At 41.0% G+C, this 23277-nt stretch overlaps 1 long non-coding RNA gene across 1 annotated transcript; it reads left to right on the top strand.

Annotated features, from left to right (window-relative positions):
• Positions 1 to 2464: 2464 nt before the first annotated feature.
• LOC144577712 (uncharacterized) lies at positions 2465 to 3936 on the top strand. Its single transcript, XR_013522239.1, has 3 exons — positions 2465 to 2541; positions 3015 to 3083; positions 3596 to 3936. It is a non-coding gene; the product is annotated as an uncharacterized LOC144577712 (long non-coding RNA).
• The last annotated feature ends 19341 nt before the right edge of the window (positions 3937 to 23277 follow it).

Here is a 23277-nt window from a genome sequence, read left to right as displayed (position 1 = left end):
CTGGAGTGCAATGGCGCGATCTCGGCTCACTGCAACCTACGCCTCCTGGGTTCAGGCAATTCTCCTACCTCAGCCTCCTGAGTAGCTGGAACTGTAGGCCTCTGCCACCACGCTCAGCTAATGTTTGTATTTTTAGTAGAGACAGAGTTTCACCATGTTGGCCTGGATGGTCTTCATCTCCTGACCTTGGGATCTGCCCGCCTTGACCTCCCAAAGTGCTAGGATTATAGGTGTGAGCCACTGCACCCAGCCTCTTTATGCTTTTCTATATTTTCCAAATTTTCTGTAAAGTATCTTTGTTACTTTTATAAGCAGAAAAAAAGTGAAAGGTTAAGCATTGTTATCACAAAGGAAAAATTTAACAAGAGAATGGCACAAGAGAGTGTTTGAAAAAAATTAAGTGAACAGTAGATATAGATGGACAAGAAAAAGAAGCAGGAGTTTACTCAGTAGCCTTTGAGCCACAGAATCCAAACTCTTTTTATCTTGTAAGACCAGCCCCAGTTCTGTATTTGAGAGTAAGCAACAGAGACAGCTGTGCATATGGTGACATTTCTCTACATTTTGCTCAGCTGCTGGCAGCAGCCCTACTTTCTCTCTCCCCACCCAGAGAGGAAAAACTGCTAAACTACAAAAAGAAGAAAATCCAAAATCCAAGATGCATTAAGATACAGTTTTATGTTTATTCCTTCTACATATTTGGGTTCCACAGCTTACCTCCCAACCTAAAAGTAAGAAGAGAATGAGCATTTTTTGAAAAGTGAGATACAATCTCCACTTTGTGAAATTATTCCTCTGGGAATGACCACAGAAGCTATCATCTTCTTTTACATAATCCCAGAAAAAAAGATAGCATGGGAGAAGATCTCTCAAGGGATCAGTCCAGGAATGAAGGGCATGAAATGAGCAAGTCTTTGTTTCCAAATCTAAATCAGCGGTGCCCAAAACTCACCTTCTTTTATGGACTGAATTGTGTCTCCTGTTCCTGCCTCCCGAGTTTATTTGTTAAAGCTCTAACCGTCAATGCCATGGAATATGGAGATGAGGCTTTCGAGAGATAATTGCCTTTAGATGAAGTCACGAGGGTGGCACCCTCCTGATGGAATTATTGCCCTTCTAAGAAGAGAAACCAGAGAGCTTGCCCCCTCTCTGCCATTAAGGACACAGATAGAAGGCAGCAGTCTTTAAACCAGAAAAAGAGCCCTCATCAGAAATTAACCTTGCTGGCACCCTGATCCCAGACTTCCCGACTACAGAACTATGAGAAATAGATATCTGTTGTTTAACCTACCTCAATTTATGGTGTTTTGTTATGGCAGCCCAAGCAGACAAAGACAATTTCTCTCCCTCTGAGTTCCTCCTGGACCCACTGTCTTCACCATCACTTTGATTGCATCCTAGTCTGTCTTACAGACTTACGTGTTTTAGGGGTTAATCTAGACTCTCTGCTATGTTAGTGTTTTGAAATAAGGAACTATGTCCTTAAGGTCTTCTACCTTCTGTGTTGGCCCCTAAAGTATTATACATACATTCATCACTTAGTTAAAAAGTGTGTATCAAGTAGCTACCATATACCAACCACACTGATAGACTCTGAGGAATAGAGAGATGACAAATAAGTTTTTAAGCTCACAGTTGAGCAGCAAAGCAGACAGAACAGGTACATACATAAACAAACCTAACAAATGCAATAAGCACAATTCTAGTGTCAAGTGAAATGCGTGGGCACACAAAGGAAGGGGCGACTCTTTTACTCGGTGTCAACTAAAGGGAAAAACATCAGCCTATTTTTCCTTTTTTTGTGTTTGTAGAGATGGGGTCTCACAGTGTTGTCCAGGCTGGTCTCAAACTGCCAGATTCTCCCAAAGTGCTGCAATTACAGATATGGGCCACCCTGCATGGCTAAAAATACCAAGCTTTTAAAGATTTAAAGTTAGTTTTATTTAAAAGTCTTACTAAGGACTATAGACTGAGGCCTATAGCCCTGAAGCAGTCCTTTAGAGAGGTTGTATCTGAGGTTCTATCAGACTGAGCCAGCCCAGTATTTTAGTGGGCTATATAGATAATGAGGGTTTAGTATGTGTAAATTCACATCAAACTTGTTCAGAAGTTATAGTAAAGAGGGATCACATCAAGGTTTGGGTGTAAGAGTGTATCTGGTTATAGATTACAGAGGCATAATCACTAACCTTGTCAAACGTTATCTTAAGTGTAGGAAAGGCAAGAAGTAGGGTCATTTATCTGGTAAAAAATATAGTGACTCAGACAAGAGATGGGGGCACCACGTGCTCTATCCTGTTTTGTCTGTGAAGCATCTCTCCAGAGAACGGCATGTGGTCACAGAGTCAGAGCCTTTGTGAAATCATGCCTGCAGGCAGAAATGAGCAAATATGCCTTCTTACCTATGGTACTTTGTCTCACACTGGGAAGTGCAGATGACTCCTCAGATGAGACAGCATTTGATTGAGAGCTGAAAAGAAGAGCTCCACAGATGAGGAGAAGAAAGAAGCTTTCACTCCAGGCAGGAGGAACAGTGTGAGGGTGAATACACAGTGTGGTAGAGGAAACCAGAATGGTCTGGTGTAGTGTGTGGGAGTGGGGAATGGAGGAGGGGGGTTGGAAATGTGGAGAGATCAGACTAGACATATAGGTGAGATGCAAATCGTGAAGGTCCCCAATTCCTAAATGAAACCCTAAAGAGCGTCTACCTAATGTTCTAAATCCTGGTCTGCTCTCACAGATTTTTAAGCAGGGAAATGAGTGATCTAATCTGCATTTTGGGAAAGAATCCCTAGAAAAAGAAAACAACATAACATCAGAAGGAGAGACTCTAAAGGAGAACAGTGAAGAGACTATTGTGATGGTCTAGCAGGGAGATAACATGAGAGGAATAAGAGAGGGACAAAGAGAAGGGAGAGGAGGGCAGCATCACAGAATCAGCAGAGTGTGGAAACCACAGCTGCGATTCAAACAATTACCACTGTTACATGATTTTTCTCTAACACATTCTGTAGCCCTGAACAAGAAAGGGTAACAAACCAGCTAACAGATGGGAGGTTTTTCCTGAGTGCAGGATGAGAAAGGCAGAAGCCACTGGAAGTCACCAGGTTATTGGAACTGAGAACACTGGTGAGCGTATTGGGTGGATGATTTTTCACAAATCCAGATGGGAAGAAAGGAAAAATCTAAAGGAATAGCAAGGGCTCACAAGAACAGATGTCCAATAAGGCTAAAGAATGGGTTGCAAAAATAAAAAGAAAGTAGAAAAAGGATTTCATAATTGAGGATTTCAAATATTGAGTCTTCTTATATGTGACAAGGCTACGGGTATAGCTACTTGTGATGAAATTAATCCATTAATGTAAAAAAGAAAGAAACTTCTTAGATGGAATAATTTCTAGGAACTGAGAGATTCGGTTGTTGAATAGGTCATCAAAAAGGACACTGAAGTCAACCAGGGTAATGACATGGGCTGGAGAGAAGTGGCAGACTGCAGGAAAAGCACTGCAGTCCTCAGAGAATGGACGGGAAGGCTTAAGAAGCATACAGATGAAGTTTTGTATGAGTAAAGGAATTCTAATTTAAACAGTTTCAGAACTGCCATGAAAGCTGCAGAAAAAGAAGGTCTGAAAACATAATGAAGTCAGGAAAATGCAGGTCCTTTCTCCTGACCATAGAAAATCTCTGGTGCCAATACTGGGACTCAGCTGCCAACTTCAGGCTTGAAACCAAGACCCCAGGAGCCTCTACGTCTCAGATTCTTCCAAACATCTCATCATGTCCTCTGATGACTTTGCAGTCATCTGCGACATCCTACTTGTGAATAAATCCTACATTCCACCTTTCTGGGCCTATACCCAAGAAACCAAATTTTGATGGAGAAAATCATAAAGGTAGTTAACTGGTCAATACTACCAAAAACAAACACAAAACCAAGCAAACAAAAACCAATCCCATTTCTTCAGTAGACTCACGTTGCCCTCTACCACACAAATATTTTATATCTCCGTCACTCTCTTCAAATTTATCATAGCCCAATTTCACAGTCATTCATAGCTCATGACCTTGCTTAAACTCTAAGGAAAAAGAAGACATCACAGCTGAACACTCACATCTGCCAATCCCCAAACTCCCAACTTAACAACACACGTACTCATCCTCTTTCTCCTGTTACAACGGGGGAAGTATCTCCCCTTCTGATAAAGGGCAATTGCATATATTCCTTTTTTTCTTCTCAGAAACTTGACTCCTTCCATTATCCCCAGTCATTAACTTTCCCCAATATGTATTGGAGTATGTATCACTCATTTTTTAAAAGGACATATAACACATACATACATACATACATACATACACACACACACACACACACACACACACACACACCTCCCATATCCATTGCCATCCAGTGGCCCATTTCTCCACTTAATAGCCAAATTTGTGGGGGGGGTGACTGTCTACTGTGGCTCTCTCTAATTCATCTCCCATGTACTCTCTAAACCATCACGGACCAACCTCTATGCCAATCTCAGTGAAACCCCCTTAGTCAGTGTCATCAAGGATCTTCATGTTGTGAAACCAATGGAAACATCTCTCTAGGCTGAAATGTGACATGACTTGATCATTTCCCATCAACACATAAACCATCTGTGTGCTGATGAGTCCCACATTCATATCTCCAGCTTAGATCATTTCTTCAAGTTCTAGAATTTCCTTTTTACTGCCTAGTTGATACCTTTAGAAGTCCATGAGACATGCCTCGAATGTCTCATGGACTTCTAAAACAGCCCCCAAACTGCCCTTCCCTTTCCTATGTCTTCCTCTCCTCAGTAACTGGTACTATTTGTACTATTTCCCACTCCAATTCAGAAACATAGAGAACATTGTGTTTTTCATTTGCTTCACTCCTACTATCCTGTCTCCTCAATTTATAATATGAATGTATCTAAAGTCTGTGATCTCTGCTCACCTCTACTGTAAATCCCTTCCTGCAGTCTTTCACCTCCATCCGAGGCGATAACAGCATTTTCCTTGCTTGTATCCTTTGCTTCCTCTCTTACCTGTCTCATTCTCCACCTGCCTGCCAGGATAAACTTACTGTAATAGAAATTGGATCATACAAGTCTCTCCCTTGAAATCTTCTATGGATTCCCACTCCAAATGCATATTTCTGTCTTTCCTCTTCTGACTTACCTCTCAAAACCACTTTTCCACATTTGCCAAGCTCCAGCCACAATAGTGGTCATGCCATTTCTAGAAGAGACTCATACTACCTCTCATCTCAGGACTCTTATCTATGTTAATTCTTTTTAGAATGCTCTTTCCTCCCACTTTAAATGGACAAACTCTTTCTCGTGCCTTGTGTCTCAGCTGAAATTTTATATCTAAAAGAACTTCTTCAGTCACCCTAAAATGTATTTGTCTTCGCTCTTGTTTCCTTACATACTTTTATTATGACTGTAAGTTATTGTATTTGCTTTTTTATCTGGATTTCACTCATTAGAACATAAATTTCCTGGAAACAGGAGCTATTAGAGTTGTATCTTTAGCATAGTAGCTAACATATTACAGTTTCTCAACATTTTCTGAAAGAATGAAATTAACCTTCAATTTTATGATTTTGAGAAACATATTCAGGAAACTTGCAGTTAAGACAAGGATGTAGAATGTGTATGGAGGAAGAGAGGGAAGGTGAAGAACGACTGAAGCAAGTGAAGATAATACACAAAAATTAATGACTCCTTACTGCATACTGTGTGCTATCTCTTGATCAGATAGCAGAGGTGCAGATAGGAGCAAAACGAGATCTAGAATGGGGCCAGGGAAAGGGAAGAAATGAACAGGAGTGTCCACCTTAAGTTGTCATGCTAATCACAGGGATAGATGCCAGGGAAGGAGGGAAACTGATGAATGAGCAAGAGATTGACTGACAAGACTAACCAGCCTCAGAGTTTCATCTGGAACTTTACTGTTGAATCATGAGAGTTTCCCTCCATTTGTCAGGGGAGGAACAGGGGCTCGATGAGCAGCTGTGTGTATAGTCCACATTCAGATACACTTGGCTGGGGTGGGAGAGGCACACCCGGCTGGGCACACAAAAGGCAGGAGGAATGGATAGATCTGAAGCAAAGACATTTAAACCCCAGCCCAGAGTAACTGCCCAGTAAATATTTGGGCAGCCCTTAGCACAATGAAAATCCTTAGTAATTTTGAGAAAATCTTTCTAATACTGCAACTGACATTTCAAAATTAAAGTTGCATGGTTCTAGGAAGCTATATAAACTCACCTTTTAAAAAATCAGCAAGTAAAATTTTTGCTCTGAATGATTAACGATACTTTGTTTTCCATTTCTTATGCTGACAATATTTCATCAAGCTACAATTTACATATAGTCATATGCACATCCACGGTGTACAGCTCCATAAATGCTAACATATGGTTACTCTGCCCAGCTCAAGAGGACAGAGCAATACTAACACCTCCTTTGGCTTCAAGCTGAGAAACAAAAAAATCCTTGTGCTAGATGATACCCATTATCAGTGCCACCCTCCACCCTCAGTCTAAGGGAGCTAAGGTAATTTTGGTGTGGTTGAGTTCATGGCTGGAATAGAAAAGCCATTTCTAGTAAAGTTATCTTTACAGTGTCAAAAACCCAAGGGATATGTAGTGCTTCATTCTTTTTCAAAAGAAGTATCAGCTGTGATAGCTCTATATTTAGAGGAAAATAAGAAAAACATTCTTATGCTTTGGAGAGTAACTTGTGACCATGCTTCTCTGAAAGGTATTTTCCTTGGTTAGTCTGTTCCTGAAAACCAGTAATAACCCCAATTTTCCTGATTTGCTTTACTCCTGTGCCCCCCAGGGAAGGCCACATACAGTCCCGTCAGGTATGAAATCAGAGGGACCAGAGCCTCAAAAGATCTGTTCTTACACTGCTTTTGCTTTCGTGCCTCTAACTCTCGTGGGCTGGTCTGTGGTTTCCATGGCAATGATAGCTGGCAACGATGCTGGGCAGCCTTCCAGGAGCTGCGTTTGGAAGCGTTGGGGCTAAAATGCATCTGTCAGAGGTAATAAAGAGTTCTCTGTGTAAACATTTCTGTCTGACTGCTCCACTCAGCCACCTGCGCAGGTTCAGAAGGTAATGAGCATGGAGTGGGGTAGAAATGTGGGGTGGGGTGAGCCTATCATACGAAGAGTCTCTAGCACATGTCATGATGGGGTCATGAGCCCCACCCAAATGGGTGGCTTTGACAAGGTAAGTTAAAAGCTGACACTGTGTCTGACCTCTGGAAGTCTTTAGTAAAGACTACACTGATTCTCAGATTCACCTTTAAAGTTGAATTTCTCATATTTTTACTCTCTGCCATCTCAAATAAGTTCCTTTTGCTGAATTTCCTATTTCTGTTAATGCTGTCACCATCTTCCTCAGCACACAAAGCTTCAGGTTGAGGCTTCAATCCATTCTTCGAAGGGAATCAAAAAAATCCTCTTTTTCATTCTCATTTTTTTCTTACATCTATCCTTTTATAGCCATTCATTCATTCATGTTTCCATTCATTCAAAACACACCTATGAGCCCCTACTATTGACTGAGGATACAACAAAGAACAGATGGGAAAAAAGTTCAGTATCTTTGGATGGGCTTAGAGCACAGAACCAGGTGAGAGGCTATGACTCCCTATTGTGAAAACTCAAGTCAGATTTCTATCCACTAGACTAGGAATTTTTCCAGTTACAAAGATCAAGTAATTCTCTGGTAGTCTGCCAATCTCTTTCATTTCTATGGACAGGCGATTGATTAGCCACCACCAAAGACCTTGTAGATCTAAGTATCCTATCAATGTATATATCCCTGTTGCTGTTAACTACTTCTACTTTAATGATACTTTATTTCTGGCAATTAAATGCCAGTGCTTGTGCTCTGCCACTGCAGGATCCCTTCATCCTCATCACAATGGCAACAGTTCCCACTATCACCCCAGCCTAGAGAGGCAGCCACCGCTGAGTTTTTATCATATACTGGTGTTCCAATCTCTGCTTTATTTATGATTTCATGAAATGAGGGTCTCATGGGGTCATCAGGGGATATCCACTACAAAAGGAACTCTCAATATTCAGATATCCCAGGTGACATCTTCTGTGAGAGGAAGTTACCTTCCGCAGTCATCTCGTGGTCCAGAGTGCCAGACACAGAGAGTGTAGAGGAGCTTAGCTACAGGGAAAAATACTTTCCATGACTGAACTGGCAATGGCTACTCCTGAGTGTCTAACCTCCCAAGAGCAGAGACCAAAAGGGAGCTATTAATATACTATCATTTTTCCAAGAAACCAGAGAACCACTTGGTAGCTGATTACTCATATTGAAACTCTTCTTCATAAGGGGCAGCCATGTTTGCTCATTAGAAAGTATATGTATTAAAGTACAGATTTCTCTTTCCTATTATGTTTCTGCCCATCTCATTAACCTTGGACTTATGTTACATCTTGTTCATCATAATGGCATCCCAGACAATATTTGCTTCTAAACAAGGAATTTATTCTACGGCAAAAGAAGCATAGCAATGGGCCCTGTACATGGTCTTACCACATACATCATCTCCCAGAAGCAGCTGCTCTCATGAAATGATAGAATGGCCAGTTAAGGGCCAGTTGGAAGATAAAAGCCTGAAAGGTTGAGGTTCTATCCAATAGAGTGAAATACATGCTTTGAACCAGTGACCAAAGTGTGGTGTAATGTGTCCCACAGCCAGAATCAAGGGGTAGAATTTGGGGATGGATTCTCTACAGCTACACCCAGCAGTCCACTGAGATAATGTTTGTTACCTGTCTCTACACCTTTGAGCTCTGTTAATTTAGAAATCTTAGTTCACAAAGAGAAAGTATTCCACTTAGGCTTAGATGACCATTTGAAGCTTCTAATGCTACTAAACCAAAAAGCTAAAAGGGAATTTTATATACTGGCTGAGAAATTTGGGTTCTGCTACTGAAGAAGACAGAGAAGACTAGTTACAGAGCCTGTGGTCTTCTATGGGTGTCTCTTAGTACTCCTATGTGCAAAATTTTGGAAAACCATATCAACTCGATAAATGCAAGACCTCTGGGAATTCAGACCCTTTCAAGAATGAAGGCTTCAAGTAAGAAGTCTTAGTTGGATGCAGTGGCTCACACCTGTAATCCCAGCACTTTAGAAAGCTGAGGGAGGAAGAGAGCTTGAGTTCTGGACTTTGAGATCAGCCTGGGCAACATGGGGAGACCCTATCTCTAAAAAATAAATTTTTTAAAAAAATCTATCAGCTAGACTTGGTGTGCACACCTGGATAACAGAGCAAGAAGCCTGTATCTTAAAAAAAGAGAGAGAGAGAAAGAGAGAGAGACTCTACCAGCTGAATTGCTAGCTTACAATGAATGTAATATCAAATAGACAGTAGAAAAGGATTTGATATCAGTGATGACCTCATGAATAACAGAAATATGACTGTTATGAATGTCTACCTTTGCTTAAACTGTGTTTGTATCTATATATATCTATATCTATATCTATATCTGTCAATTCACGTTTCTTCCCCTCTTTCTTTCCTCTATTATATTTAAGTACTACTGCTGGTAGTTAAGTTTATAAGTTCATCTTTAGTTTACAGAATATTTAGATAGATATGCAGATATGCATGTGGTTATTACAGGAAATCTCTTTGGGGTAGAAGGTAATATAATCTTCATTTGTACAAAGTATAATTGCATCTTATTAGGCAGAGCACAAAGCCTTTATAATTGGTTAGTAGGATGGTGATTGATGCTGACTAACCAAGTGGATATACAAGACTAGATATTTGCCTATTTTCCCTGAGCTCCAAGTCCTGCTATACTCTGCAATGTTGGGCCTATACTAGCTTGCCAGCTGGCCCGCTATTAGGTTTTGCTAATGAGAGGCATGAGAGGGATTAAAAGGTGGGAAGAGGAGAGAAGGGAAGTTCCTTCTGTTTCTAGTCCCTTCTGGCAATGCTCCAACAGCCACAGATGCCTGGCTCAGCCTCTGGCTTTTTCAATACTCCCAGTGCCAGTTTTTCCATGGCATGCACTCTTGGTAGTTCAGTGCTAGCCATGCCATCCTTCCTTACCCACTGAGCCAGACCCCTCCATGGTCTGCATTCACCAGATCATGCCCTCTTCTCAGAGGCATAAGCAACTATTAGGCCGCACTCCTCTGGAGAGCCAGCACTCACCTGACCTTGCGCCTTCTCGGGATTCTGATCACCAACACTGAGGAGTCCCCAGGTTCTGCTAACCAACACTGAGGAGTCCCCAGGTTCCTCTTCCTTTCTCTTTCCTAGTCCTAGATTAGTAACTCATTCCTGCAGTTATTCATATCAGTCACCTCAGCATTTCATCCAATGGTGTGCAATTAATTACCTCTATTGAGTCCCCTTTGCTTAAATACCTAGTTTGTCAGGTTTTTTGCATATGGTGGGTTTTTTCCCCTAACTAGACCTTGTTTGATACAGAGAAGAGCAGGTTTGGAAGGAAAACACCTTCAAATAGTGATTAACACCACTGTTTATGCATTGTCACTCCATTTATTCATCCATTCATTCTTCCACCCATCAAATATTTCTTGAATTCTTATAGGGCACTCTACTAGGCTTTGAGACATAAAGGTGAACAGGTATGGTTTGTCCCAGCCAATAAATAATTTCCTTAGGGCCTAGGGGAGGAAGCAGGCCATCCAACCAGCAGTAGCCAGAGAGTGTCATGGTGAGAGAGGAGCACTGACCTCAGACAGAGTCAAGGGAGGCTCAGAAACTATTCCAGAAGCAGTGGCATCTGCACACACAACACATGAAGGGAAGAAATGCTCCAGGCAGAGAGAACAACATAGGTAAAGAAAAACACGTTTGAGACAAAGTGGCTCCTCCCATTGGGATGGAGCTCAGATTGCAGAACATATGACGAGGAGAGAAAGGCAGGTGAGAAAGTGGAAGAAGGAGGATAGCCGAATGAGAGTCTAGCAGCTCTTGTAAGCCGCAGCACTTTTTCCTCTCCTGTCTTCTCTCTTGTTCCATTCAGTGATCAGTGTCGGGCACACATTGCTCCTCTGACTTGTGGAAAGGAATGGAGAGTGGAGAGCATCAACTTCGCAGCTTCAATCCAAAAGCCCCAATAACAACTGTTCGTCAATCACCTCACCTCCAGGTGGCATGGTTTCTTGCAAATTTGGCTCTGCACTCCAATTTCCTTCTAGATCTTTGTCTTCTTTGTCTTTTCTGGGTTCTTTTCCTCTCAGTCTCCCCACCTTCTTAATGAACAGCAATTTTGTTCTCTCAGCTCTTTTGAACCCATCTCTTCACTCCCATCGAACTTGCCCATTCAGTTACCAGGACCCACCGTCCTTAGTGGGCACTAGATTATATGCAGCAGAATCTTTTCTTGTCATGGGATGAATACAGTGAATAACGTGACCAGGTTGTCAGAAGTGTGAGTGAAAAAGCTGCCCCTGCTTGCTAGGGCCACAGTGAGGTTGGAGGAGGGAGGAGATCCTCTTAATGACCTGATCTGTATTTTCAGTGCCAGGAAGAGTGTGAACCCATCTAATCATTATTTAGTAAAAATATTTTTGTAAATAAAATACAGCCTAAATAGATTGAATAATTGTAAATTCATATCAGATGCAGCTTTTGAAGTTGTAAGATTCTTCAACTTATGTAAACAACATAATCCATGTGTAGTTAAAATTTTTAATGAAATTTTATCTCCCACTGATTGCCACATTTATGCTCTCTGCATATCCCTACACAAACTACACTCTGGCACCAATATCTGAGCACGGTCATGGTGTCAAAATGTGTAGCCATCAATCTATCACCTCAAATCCAGAACACATGCAGAACTACACAACTATCCTGTCAATGTGATAATGAGAATCACCAAAGTAAAATGCAAAATTATGTGTGTGCAAAAAAAAATCTATTCCTCTCACATGATCTCACATTTAGTTTCCCTCTCTCCATACACTATATTATCATGTAATGGGATGATGAGTGCATTTTTTATTTTTCCAAATTTTCTACAATGCAGCTATATGCCTTTTATAGTTATTGTTAGAGCCTTCACATGAGCTATTCAAATACCTGGGCATATCTGACAAACAATGGAGTCAGTCTTTCTGATGTGTATTTGCACATACAAAAAAAAATTAGAAGGCTTCTTAGAGCCAAGAATGACAGTTTTGATCCAGTACACAAGCCTTGGTCATCAGAAAGGAGGGATGGTCCTGATCACATTCTGAAGTGGGTCTCTTGGGTATGTCTGCAACTCTGGTTTCATACCTACATTCTCTAAAGAAAGAGTGGCTACCATAAAAGCTAACATTTCTGTATGACTAAACCCTCTTTATAACAACGAGGCTCAGGTATAACACAAAACAAAGTCTTCATTTATTCATGACAGAACTGCTTTGGCACCTGGAAGAATCTGGCAGGAGATGGTGGTGCCCAACAAAAGGATGCTGATTCTAGAAGTTCTAAAAATGCTCACCTGTGAAGAGAAGTGATTCTCTGCAGAAGCAGCAGTACTGCACTGTGGCTCTTGCAGAAGAGGCAAGAGTGCCCACTGGACAGAAAAAGGTGCCAGTTGAACCCAGAAGTAGCATCCAAAAAAAAATGTCAGGTACAAGACTGAGCAGACATGGTAAACCTGAGGGAGAAAGACAGTGACAGAAAAGAGGAAGATGAATAAAACCCCCAAGCCACCTGGCAATATGTGAGACACTCCATGGGGACACCCAAGATAATACAGAGAAAGAATTTTCAAGAAGTTGGAGCAAGAGTTAGTGAAACACAGAGTTGAGAAAAATACATCTCACAGTGTCTCATACTGGGTAGGCAATCAAGCTTTTCCTTTTAGAAAGGTAGATTTAAATGCCAGGAAAGAATGAATAGAATAGAACAGAACAGAACAGAACAGAACAGAACAAGAGTAGAGAGACTTAGTTATAAATGTATTCTCTCGACAGTGTTACAATCCATCTAGAGTAAATTTATATCTCCTGGTCCTTGCTCTGTCCTCTGTAGCAAGTGACTTATTGAACTATGTTTTATGGATTCCTGGGATTCAATCAGAGGCACCTCAGAGACAAAGTGGAGATTTGCGGGAGGGGCTCTGTGTGGTTCCATCAGTAATTGTGCTTGGAGGAAGAAAAGGCTTTCTTAACTTAAAACAAAGTCACTGCTCTATGGCAGTATCATATAAGACAACTCATCCTTCAAAACAGTAACACTTAATATACTTGGAGACACCTGCCACATCTCTGCTTATTCATTTCTCCTGAAGCTAAACACATCAGACACCTGTTCCTCAGCTAAGGCACTCCAGGCCCTTCTTCCTGCCAGCTGCTTTCTCACCCTGCCCTCGGCTTAGCCCCTGTCCTTTTGAATATCTGTGTGGCTGGATCAAAATTCACAGACTTTGACCCAGACATGCTTTTTAAAAAATCATTATCATCATGATGTGAGCAAAAATTAAGCTTTCCAAATAAATTAATCTTCTGATTTAAAATACAGACTGTTCTGCTACAACAGCTGTTTCTGTATCACCAATAACTCATACACAAGTGAAGGATAAAAAGATGATGTCAGTGTAGTGCAGACGTTGCTTTGGTTTATATGTCATTTTCACTAAACGAGGGAAGAGAAATTAGCAGGAACAGCATTATAACCATAAGCAGGAAAGGCGAATGCCTCAGTTTGACACTTGTACAGGCAGGAGCCTTTTAATCTGCATTTTAAGAAAATCAAAAACAGGTACCTACTAAGGAATTGTGGGGTTTTTAAAATAAGCATCTCCTGGCAGGGTGTGGTGGCTAAAGCCTATAATCCCAGCACTTTGGGAGGCTAAACAGAGCAGATCACTTGAGGTCAGGAAGTCAAGACCAGCTTGGTCAACATAACGAAACCCCATCTCTACTAAAAATATAAAACATTAGTCAGACACGATGGTGCACACCTGTAGTCCCAGCTATTCAGGAGGCTGAGGCACGAGAATCGCTTGAACCTAGAGGCAGAGGCTGCCATGAGCCAAGATCACACCACTGCACTCCAGCATGTACAACAGAGGGAGACTCTGTCTCTAAATAAACAAATCAGCATCTTCCCCAAGCTCAGAACCCCCTTCCACCTGCTTTGTCTCAGCACAGCAACCCCATGTGTTTGCGCTCCTGTTTCTCCGACATGTTATGCTCTGAAGCAGCCTGAAGCCACTGATCTGCCTGCCTACCCAGACAGTCTTTGTTAGACCTGAGATACACATGATTATTGGGTTAGTGCCCTTGTTACCCAGTCATACCGATTTTTGAGTAGTTTGCCCCTAAACTTACTTTGCTACAAAGCTTGCTGCTCTTCCTGAGCAGTTTTACAGATTGCAAAGTGTTTTGCATGGAGTTAAAACCGAAAGGCCTATAGTTTCCTTCAGGTCAATATTCAATCTGTTCAAAATGTAAACTCTTCATAAGGGCGTTTTTCCCCTCTCAACCCTCTTTCCCTATGCTTCCCAAAATGGTTTGTAAATTCAGAGGCAGCTTATGTATCCCAACGGCAGCAGGGATGCAAAAGGGCCTCTGATCTCACTCAGTACCCTGGATCATCCCTGTCCTCTCTTGAGATGTTCCTGCCTATCTGGTCATAGGTCCTCTGGGCTGGTACTGGGGTGCCCCATCTTCCCTGGCATCTCTAGAGATTACGTAATCACCTGCTACTGAAGGAAAAAAAAAAAAACATGTTTTGTTCCTACGGCATCCAGTGGCAAAGTCCTGGCAGTGTTCTCTCCTCCACCTGACCTCCAACCCTGACTAATGCATGGGCTTCCCAGCCCTTCTCCACTCGCCCAGGGAAAGAGGCAGGGCTCTCCATTTACATGGTTCAGCCTGTGGCAGGAAGGAAGCAATCAAGGGCACTATTTTAGATTCATCAATCTGGCTACCTCCCCATCAATGCTGCTCCTCTGCTCTGCACTGTATCAATGAGAACATGGCAGGGACCTTTGCTCTGCCTCATCCTCCACCAAAGGTCTGGCTTTTCCTATAGCTCAGTCAGGCTGCCATGCCTGACCCTTGATATGTAAGGGGAAACTTTAGAAAATGGGAAATCCCTTTGTGTCTCAACACAGCCTGGCTTTCAAGATGATTATCTCTTCATAATTTCAAAAAAACAAATCTGAGTCTCAAAATTGAAAAATATTTTTCTCACCATCGTAGGCTGTTATTTTCCCTTCAGCTGAAGGAATGATTATTAGTGATTTGGAGCAGAGAAGCTGTAGTTCAAGAAGGAAACTGGAAGTATCGAAAATCAAGATAACTTTGGTTTACCATTTTTTAAAATTTCATCAAGATTTCATGTGATGTCCAGAACTAAACATGTAGGTCTGACCAGCAAAGAGTTCAGTGGGACTAGAACTGGGATGAGTCAACCTCTGCAAAGGAAATTCCTTTTTTATCACCCTTTTTATGGGTTTGAATCATGCAGCTGTGTTAAAAGGCTGTTGGAAAAGAAGAAATGGGATCCATCCTTGGTTCCCCAAGGTCGCACACCGGCAGTTCTGCACCAAGGATGCCACTGGAAGAGCCCCATCTGCATTTTCATCTCTGTGAGGGTGTGCCTCTGCCCTAGCCGTGGCGGTACTAATGTCTCTGTTGCTTTTACTTATCCTATTACCTTATGCCTGTAAGATTTTTTGCTCAAAGGAGTTCCCTGCAACTGCCAAGCACAGGAAATAAACAATGGCTGGGCTCCAAACCTCACCACACTGGATACCTTGGCCAAGGGGGTCCTGCTCCTGTCATGAGGAAGGCTGACTTACACTGTTGAAGTCATCCTGGTAGCCTGCTCTGCCACACAGAGCACCTTCTGCCGCCTTGCCCCCTCCATTCCTATGCAATGTGATAAAAATGCTCCTGTTCTTTCTTCTCTATAGTCAACCAATACCCTTCTGAAAAAGGGCTTCACCTCCAGAAAAAGATACACCAAGTGGCAAACATACTAAATTTCTCTGCCCTGTGTGCGCATTTCATCATTTCTACTACATCAACAGAGTCTTATGTACTCATGGTAAACAGAGAAACAAAGAGAAGAGGGTGGCAAAGATGGGGTGAAGATTTACCCAGGCCTCTGAGCAAGCCCAGTGCCAAGATATTCTACTATTTCTAAATCAGCTTCCCATAGACGGTTCTCCACTCTACAGCCAGATGATTCATTAGAAAGTGCGAATCCTGTCATATATTACTCCTCACCTCAACACTGTCCAAGGCTTCTCATCAAACTCACAACACAATTAAGTTCCTTACTCTGGCCTGCAGTATGTGAATCTGCTTCTCTCCCTGACTTTAGCTTCTACTCATTATACCTCTCCACACTGGCCTTTTGCTGCTCTGGGATTCCCCGTGTTTCTTCCTGCGTCGGGGCCTTTGCGCTTGATTTTACCTCTTCCTGGAACACACTGCCCTCAAAACAACTCACTGCTCACACTCTCACAGTAAGAAAGAATTTCCAAAACTTCTTTTGTTCATTCAGTGAACATTGAGGAGTATTTTCATGCCTCCTGTTGGGCAAAAGAAATACGGAACAGTTCCATGTATTAAGGAGCTCAGTTCATACAACATAATAAGCATTTATGGCCATTTTTTAAAATGATATGCATAAATTAAAATTTTAAATGATATTTTAGGCAGGGCATGGTGGCTCACACCTGTGATCCCAGCAGTTTGGGAGACTGAGGCAGGCAGATCACCTGAAGTCAGGAGTTCAAGAACAGCTTGGCCAATATGGTGAGACCCTGTCTCTACAGATATACAAAAAATTAGCCAGGCATGGTGGCATGTGCCATTAAACCCAGCTATTCAGGAGGCTGAGGCAGGAGAATCACTTGAACCCAGGAGGCAGATGTCTTAGTGAGCCAAGATCATGACAATGCACTCCACCCTGGGGGACACAGTGAGACTGTCTCAAAAATAAATAAATATTTTAATTTCCTTTATAATTAACATAATCACTGCATTAGTTTCCCAGGACTACTTCCTAGCCTATTCCTATGGTAACAAATTGCCATAAACTTGATGGCTTTAAAAAACAGAAATGTATTCTCTCATAGTCCTAGAGACCAGAAGTCTGAAATCGAGGTGTCATCAGGGGCCCACTCACTACAGATGCTCTAGAGAGTAAATCTATTTCATACCTCTTGTAGCTTCTGGTGGTCACAGCAATTATTGTCATTCCTTAGCTGGTAGCCAGATTACTCCAATCTCTGCCTTCATACCACTTTGTCCGCTGTTTGTGTCTGGGTCTAATCTCTCTCTCTCTCTCTCTCTCTCTCTCTCTCTCTCTCTCTCTCTTTTATAAGGATACATGTGATTCCATTTAGGATTCATTCAGATAAGCCATGATAAATGCATTCTCTCAGGAGCCTTAACTTAATTACATTTTTTTACATATAAGGTAATAGTCACTTTTTCACTGTATGAAGTAATAGTCACAGGTTCTAGAAATTAGGAAGTAAATATATTTGTCTCTACACATACTAGTCTCCACATTTTTTTCTGTCTCTACATGTACTAGGGATATATGCACCTGTAGGGCACTGCACAACTCCTCAAACTTTGGAATCATGTTGGACACTGCCACCTTCATCTCTTCCTCTTGGCTTTCACTGTGTACTCATTCATTACCACAGCAACGACAAAAATTCAGCATTGAAAGGAAAGTAGCATAATCTCATGTGAAACTGTGAGAATCGCCCAAAGCTATTAGTTTGTGCAGTATCTAACAGATGTTGACTAGTACTGCATTTCTCTCAAAACTTTGAAATATCTGGTAGCAACCCTGTGAGTTCTTCAGAAGACAGTTTGGAAACTGTAGATTTAGGGTATTTGCTCAAATATCATTCTTCAGAAAGACTGCTACTCCCAGCCACCCTCCCTACCACCATTACACCATTTTCTCTACTAGTTCACTCTGCTTTATACCAACTGACCACTTAGAACCATCTTATATTACATTATGAATTTGCTTATATCTCCTTCTCTACTATGACTTAAGTTCTATAAAAGCAAACCTGTTGTCTTCCTTACCATCACTGTACCCTGACACAGCTCCTGGCACAGAACAGGCACTCAAAATGCTTGCTGAATGAGTGAATAAGGGATATAAATGGAGACCTGGGGTCTCCACAACACAATACATAAAATACTGTACAGGTAATAGGTCTCTTCCATGTGCCTTTCAGGTACATATTTTCTGACTCTTCATCTTCAGTGATGTCCAACCCTTTGAATGAGAGGGACTTTTTGCTAATCTGTGGTGATGGAATATACAAAAATTATGCATGGACCTATTTCTTAAGCTCATCAGCCATCATTAGTGTATTTTATGTGGGGCCCAAGACAATTCTTCTTTCAAAGGACCCAGGGAAGCCAAAAGGTTGGACACCTGTGATCTATATCCTTGAAAAGTACATGATCTCTCAGTGAAAAATCTCTGAGGTTTTTTTTTTTTAACTTTTATTTTAGGTTCAAAGGTATGTTCAAAGCTTCTTCAACAATATGAAAGGTATTTCTCTGAACTCTACAGGTCAGTGGTTGGTCTCACAGCAACAGAGTCAAAATGTAACACTGACTTCCAGTTATCCTGTCTATACCTTGCCATTCTGTGACATTAGAGGGGTGAAATTTAAGACTCGATGAAAGGAGAGTTGGAAGGTCACGTTAAAGGGTAAATAAGAGAGACATGCATGCTTCACTGAAAGGTGAGAGGCTGTGACTGATTTTCCCTGATAGCCTTCTTTCTCTGTCCCTAAATATGAAGACTTTGGAACATTTCTGTGTCCTAAATATGGGCCCAGCCACCAAATAGCTTGAGTCTGACATTCAGATGTCTATGTTCTCTTGAGCTAAAATGAGTTTTCATAAAGCGTAAAAGCTAATTAATAGCTTGCACTGTGTTAATTTTAGCAGGCAATGCATTTCAGATGAAATAATTGCCCTTTTTTTTTTTGGTTAGTCTTGGTTTCATTGAAGCACAGTCCTCAGGTCAGGAAATGGCGGACTTGTTCACGCATCTTTTGACTCTCTGCCTCCAGGTCCCCTTGAAATGGAAAAGGAAAAAAATGTATAAAAGAATTAACTGATTAATGACGAAATGAAACCAAAATGGGATTTTGCCCTCAGAAGTGAACTCGTAAAGCCCAAGAATTGAACTCTAACAAAAAAAGTATGTCATCTGCCTGAAGAGGAAGTCGGGTTGCTTGGCAAGGGAGCTGGGTCCTGAGAAAGATGCTAAGTCTGAGGTAACTCTGGAGCTGCAGGAGAGATCATAATAAAACCTAATGAAACAAAATGGGAAAGGAAAGGCAGCTTGGGAGTGAAGCCAACTGAAGCACTCCATTCCCAGAGTCAAGTCACCATCTTCAGAGGCCCCACAAGCAAGTCTACTGTAGTGATGTGTGCCCCCAACCACACAGACTCCACAGCTATGCCTCCTCAACAGCAAGGCCTTCTGGGTGAGCAGCCGCCCACATCTACCTGTACTAATCATACAGTTCTCCACTTGTGAAATAAAACAAAAAAGCATCTAACACCAAGGGAAATAAAAACGAATAGGAGGACAAAGACCCGGATGTACAATAAAAACAAGACAACGATTCCTAGTAGAGCCATTTCTCCTACGGAGAAAACAGACTTTTACAAGATTTAATTGGTATCCCAAAAAACATTCAAGAAGAAATTTCATCCTTAACATGAGGATAAGCTGTCACCAAAACAGGTGTAGGCCGGGCGCGGTGGCTCACGCCTATAATCCCAGCACTTTGGGAGGCTGAGGAGGGTGGATCATGAGGTCAAGAGATTGAGACCATCCTGGTCAATGAGGTGAAACCCTGTCTCTACTAAAAATACAAAAATTAGCTGGGCACAGTGGAGCACGCCTGTAGTCCCAGCTACTCGAGTGGCTGAGGCAGGAGAATTGCTTGAACCCAGATGGCGGAGGTTGCAGTGAGCCGAGATCGTGCCATTGCACTCCATCCTGGCTAACAAGACCGAAACTCCGTCTCAAAAAAAAAAAAAAGTGTAATTCAATAATTTAAAAAATTAAAACTGTGATGGTCAACTTAAAATAACGAATGTGCTCAATGATAATATGAAGATAGTCACAGATAGAGTTGGAGATAAATGAAACAGAGTTGAAGAAATCCTCTAGAATGGAGAACAAAAACAAAATAGTTGAAAATGTAAGAGAAAAAAATTCAAGAATGATACATTTTAAATGCTTACTATTCATTTGATAAGCTCTATAAACACAAAACAGATAATGGTATTGGGGAAACTATGAACACATAAAAGAAATAATAAAAGGAATGTGCCTTAGTTGAAAATGCCAAGGCCTTAAGGTTCATGCAACTGGCCATCTCCTATTAAAATTTCAAGGCAAAATAAACTATAGATCTAAGAAACTTCTAAAAAGAGAAAGAAAACAGGCTAACTGCAAAGGAAGACGTCAGAGTCAAAACTACAAAATAAGGAGCAAAGTCCAGAGATGAAAGTTCTCTTGAATCTTTCATACACCAGCCAAATTATGAGCAAAGTGTGAGGATTGTTTTAAAATGCTTTTTGATGCAGAATACCCCAAAGCTTACAATTCATGTTCCATATTTGAAAAAAAATTGAAATGTATGCCAGCAAAAGTTTAAAAAATAAACAGCATCTCACAGATAAATGACATAGAATATGAGGAACCAGAGCCATCCTGACATAGAAATAGTGAAGAAAGTGAAACGGAAAACAAAACAGATTTATTTGATTGTCAAACTTTGAAATTTTCACTTCCAACAGCAAAACTTTAATTTGCTGCATTATTTTAACATCCACCTACATCAAATTGTTCCACTTAGTTCTGTAGTAAATAACAGTTATGCGATTATGATAGTAATCATGTTAATTATTTTCTTTGAGAACCCATAGAATTAGAATATAAAAGATTTATTTATAAGTACAGAACCTCAGAGCATAATGTAAATGTTATAAATAATGTACAATAATAAAAATCAGGAAAAAGATGGAAAACAGTAGATGAACGGTAATGTAAGTGCACTAAATTCCCCATTTTCATAGGAAAGTCAAAATATAATGTTGATCATTGATAAATCAAGAAGTGGAGGTATAAAAATATTATTATTTCAACTTACGGGGGAACCTCCAGAAGCACTAAAAACAAATACTGCCCAACGCAGTTGCCTCTGGGAAGTAAGTCTAGGGAGAGGGAGTGGAGAGACAAGGAGGTTACTTTTCTATTTGAGATTCTCCTGTACTGTTAAAATTATTTACCATTTAGATTCATTACTTCTAGTATTTACAAAAAAAAATTGTAGATAAGGAAACATTATATATGAAAAGCATGTTCTCATCATGAGGGCATATATTTTGACCATTTAAACTGAAAAGTGAAAGAGGTATCACTGTCTTTTTAAATTTTTGGTTTTTTTTTTACAAATTCTGAGTTTCCAGGATAAAGTTTTAGAATCTTTCCAGCAGGGTCTGAGTAGCTCTGGGTCTGCTACACATGGTTAGTTAGTAGCTCTGCTGTTATTTGCTGCTTTGGATTTAAGGATGAAAGACATTGGCTAAACTATGAAATGATCTGAAAAAGCAGGTTAAAACTGATATGTAATCCTTTGTCGAAAGGTTAAAAACTTCACACACAGGCGGAGCACAGTGGTTCACGTTTGTAATCCCAGCACTTTGGGAGGCTGAGTCGGGTGGATCACCTGAGGTCAGGAGTTCGAGACCAGCCTGGCCAATACAGTGAAACCCTATCTCTACTAAAAATACAAAACTTAGCTGGGTGTAGTAGCAGGCACCTGTAAACCCAGCTACTCAGGAGGTTGAGGCAAGAGAATCCCTTGAACCCAAGAGACAGAGGTTGCAGTGAGCCAAGAACACACTATTGTATTCCAGCCTGGGCAACAAGACCAAAACTGGGTCTCAAAAAAGAAAAAAAAAAAATAAGGAACCTCTCATACACTGATCAATCAGATCAGCTAATGAGTCACAAAGACAAAAGGAATTTGAGTTTTCATTTGGAGACAAGTAAAACAGTAAAAGGGGGAAGCCAGTCCAGAGAGAATGCCCTAGAAAAGACCCAAAGGATGCCAAACAGTCATTTGTCATCAAAAGAGGAAAAAAGGAATGCAAGAAGTTACCTATTTTCACAATAGTGCTTTGGATGAGCCCTGAGTGTTGATGAAGCTAACATTTCTTTTTCTTTTATTTTTTATTTTACTTTTGAGACCTGGAGTCAAAGAAGCTAACATCTTACCCAAGGTTTGAATGTCAAGGTTCAGATCACTGCACTAAAGTTGTCATTGACTGTACTACCCAGTCCTCTACCTCGAAGCTTTATCCAACCATCCTCAGGAACTAGGGCAAAAGTAATCAGTCTAGCTAGGCACAGTAGGATCCAGAGTGACCAGAGGCCAGTATGTTTGATAAATATCAAAGCTGACACAAAAACACATTCTTTTGTAAGAATAAAGGCTATCAAGTACACCACATGAGGTATTGAAATACTGTTCACCCCTTATTAGGTAATTGCTCAAAATGTCTTGAGGAATAACAACATTTACTGACCTTCTAGTATGTTGACTTTAGGTATAATTGTAAAAGGTGATTTGCATAGAGTTCTTTTTAGTTTGTAGCTTCCAATGCCTTTTTCTTCTTTTAAAATTCATTTCAGCTATGTAGCTAGCAATACCTGGATGTACACGAACAACCAGGTCAATCTGAAGGTAACACTCAGCACAACAAGAAACAGGTGACAAAACACAAAACAAGGGTGTGAATATAAATAACATGGGGTCACTTGAATGACAGAATCTTTTTTATTTTTATCATACACGTTTAATCCAATGCACCAGAAAAAGTAAGTGTTGGAAAAACTCGATTCTGAGATTTCTAAAGCAAAAACTACACCTTGACTTAACGGGCAAGGGAAGAAATCTAAAGGCATCTTGCTATCAAATGCGAAAAAAATGAAACATTCCGTGAGCCATCAATAAAGTAACAGCCCAGGTAGGATCGGCCAGGGCTGACAATAATGAGAACCTAAACCTCTCAGCCTCCTTCCAACTCCTCAAGCCTCCTGTGAACCTATAATAACATTCTTCCACCACTTCACAGTTGCCTCTAGGGTTCTTTGGAACACTGCTTCCTTTCTTCAGTTTAACTTACTCTGGGAACTCACCTCCAACTG

This window comes from Callithrix jacchus, chromosome 9, assembly GCF_049354715.1.
Source record: "Callithrix jacchus isolate 240 chromosome 9, calJac240_pri, whole genome shotgun sequence".
Classification (NCBI taxonomy): domain Eukaryota; kingdom Metazoa; phylum Chordata; class Mammalia; order Primates; family Cebidae; genus Callithrix; species Callithrix jacchus.
Note: the sequence above shows the minus strand (reverse complement) of the source record. Positions and strands in the feature narration are given on the sequence as shown.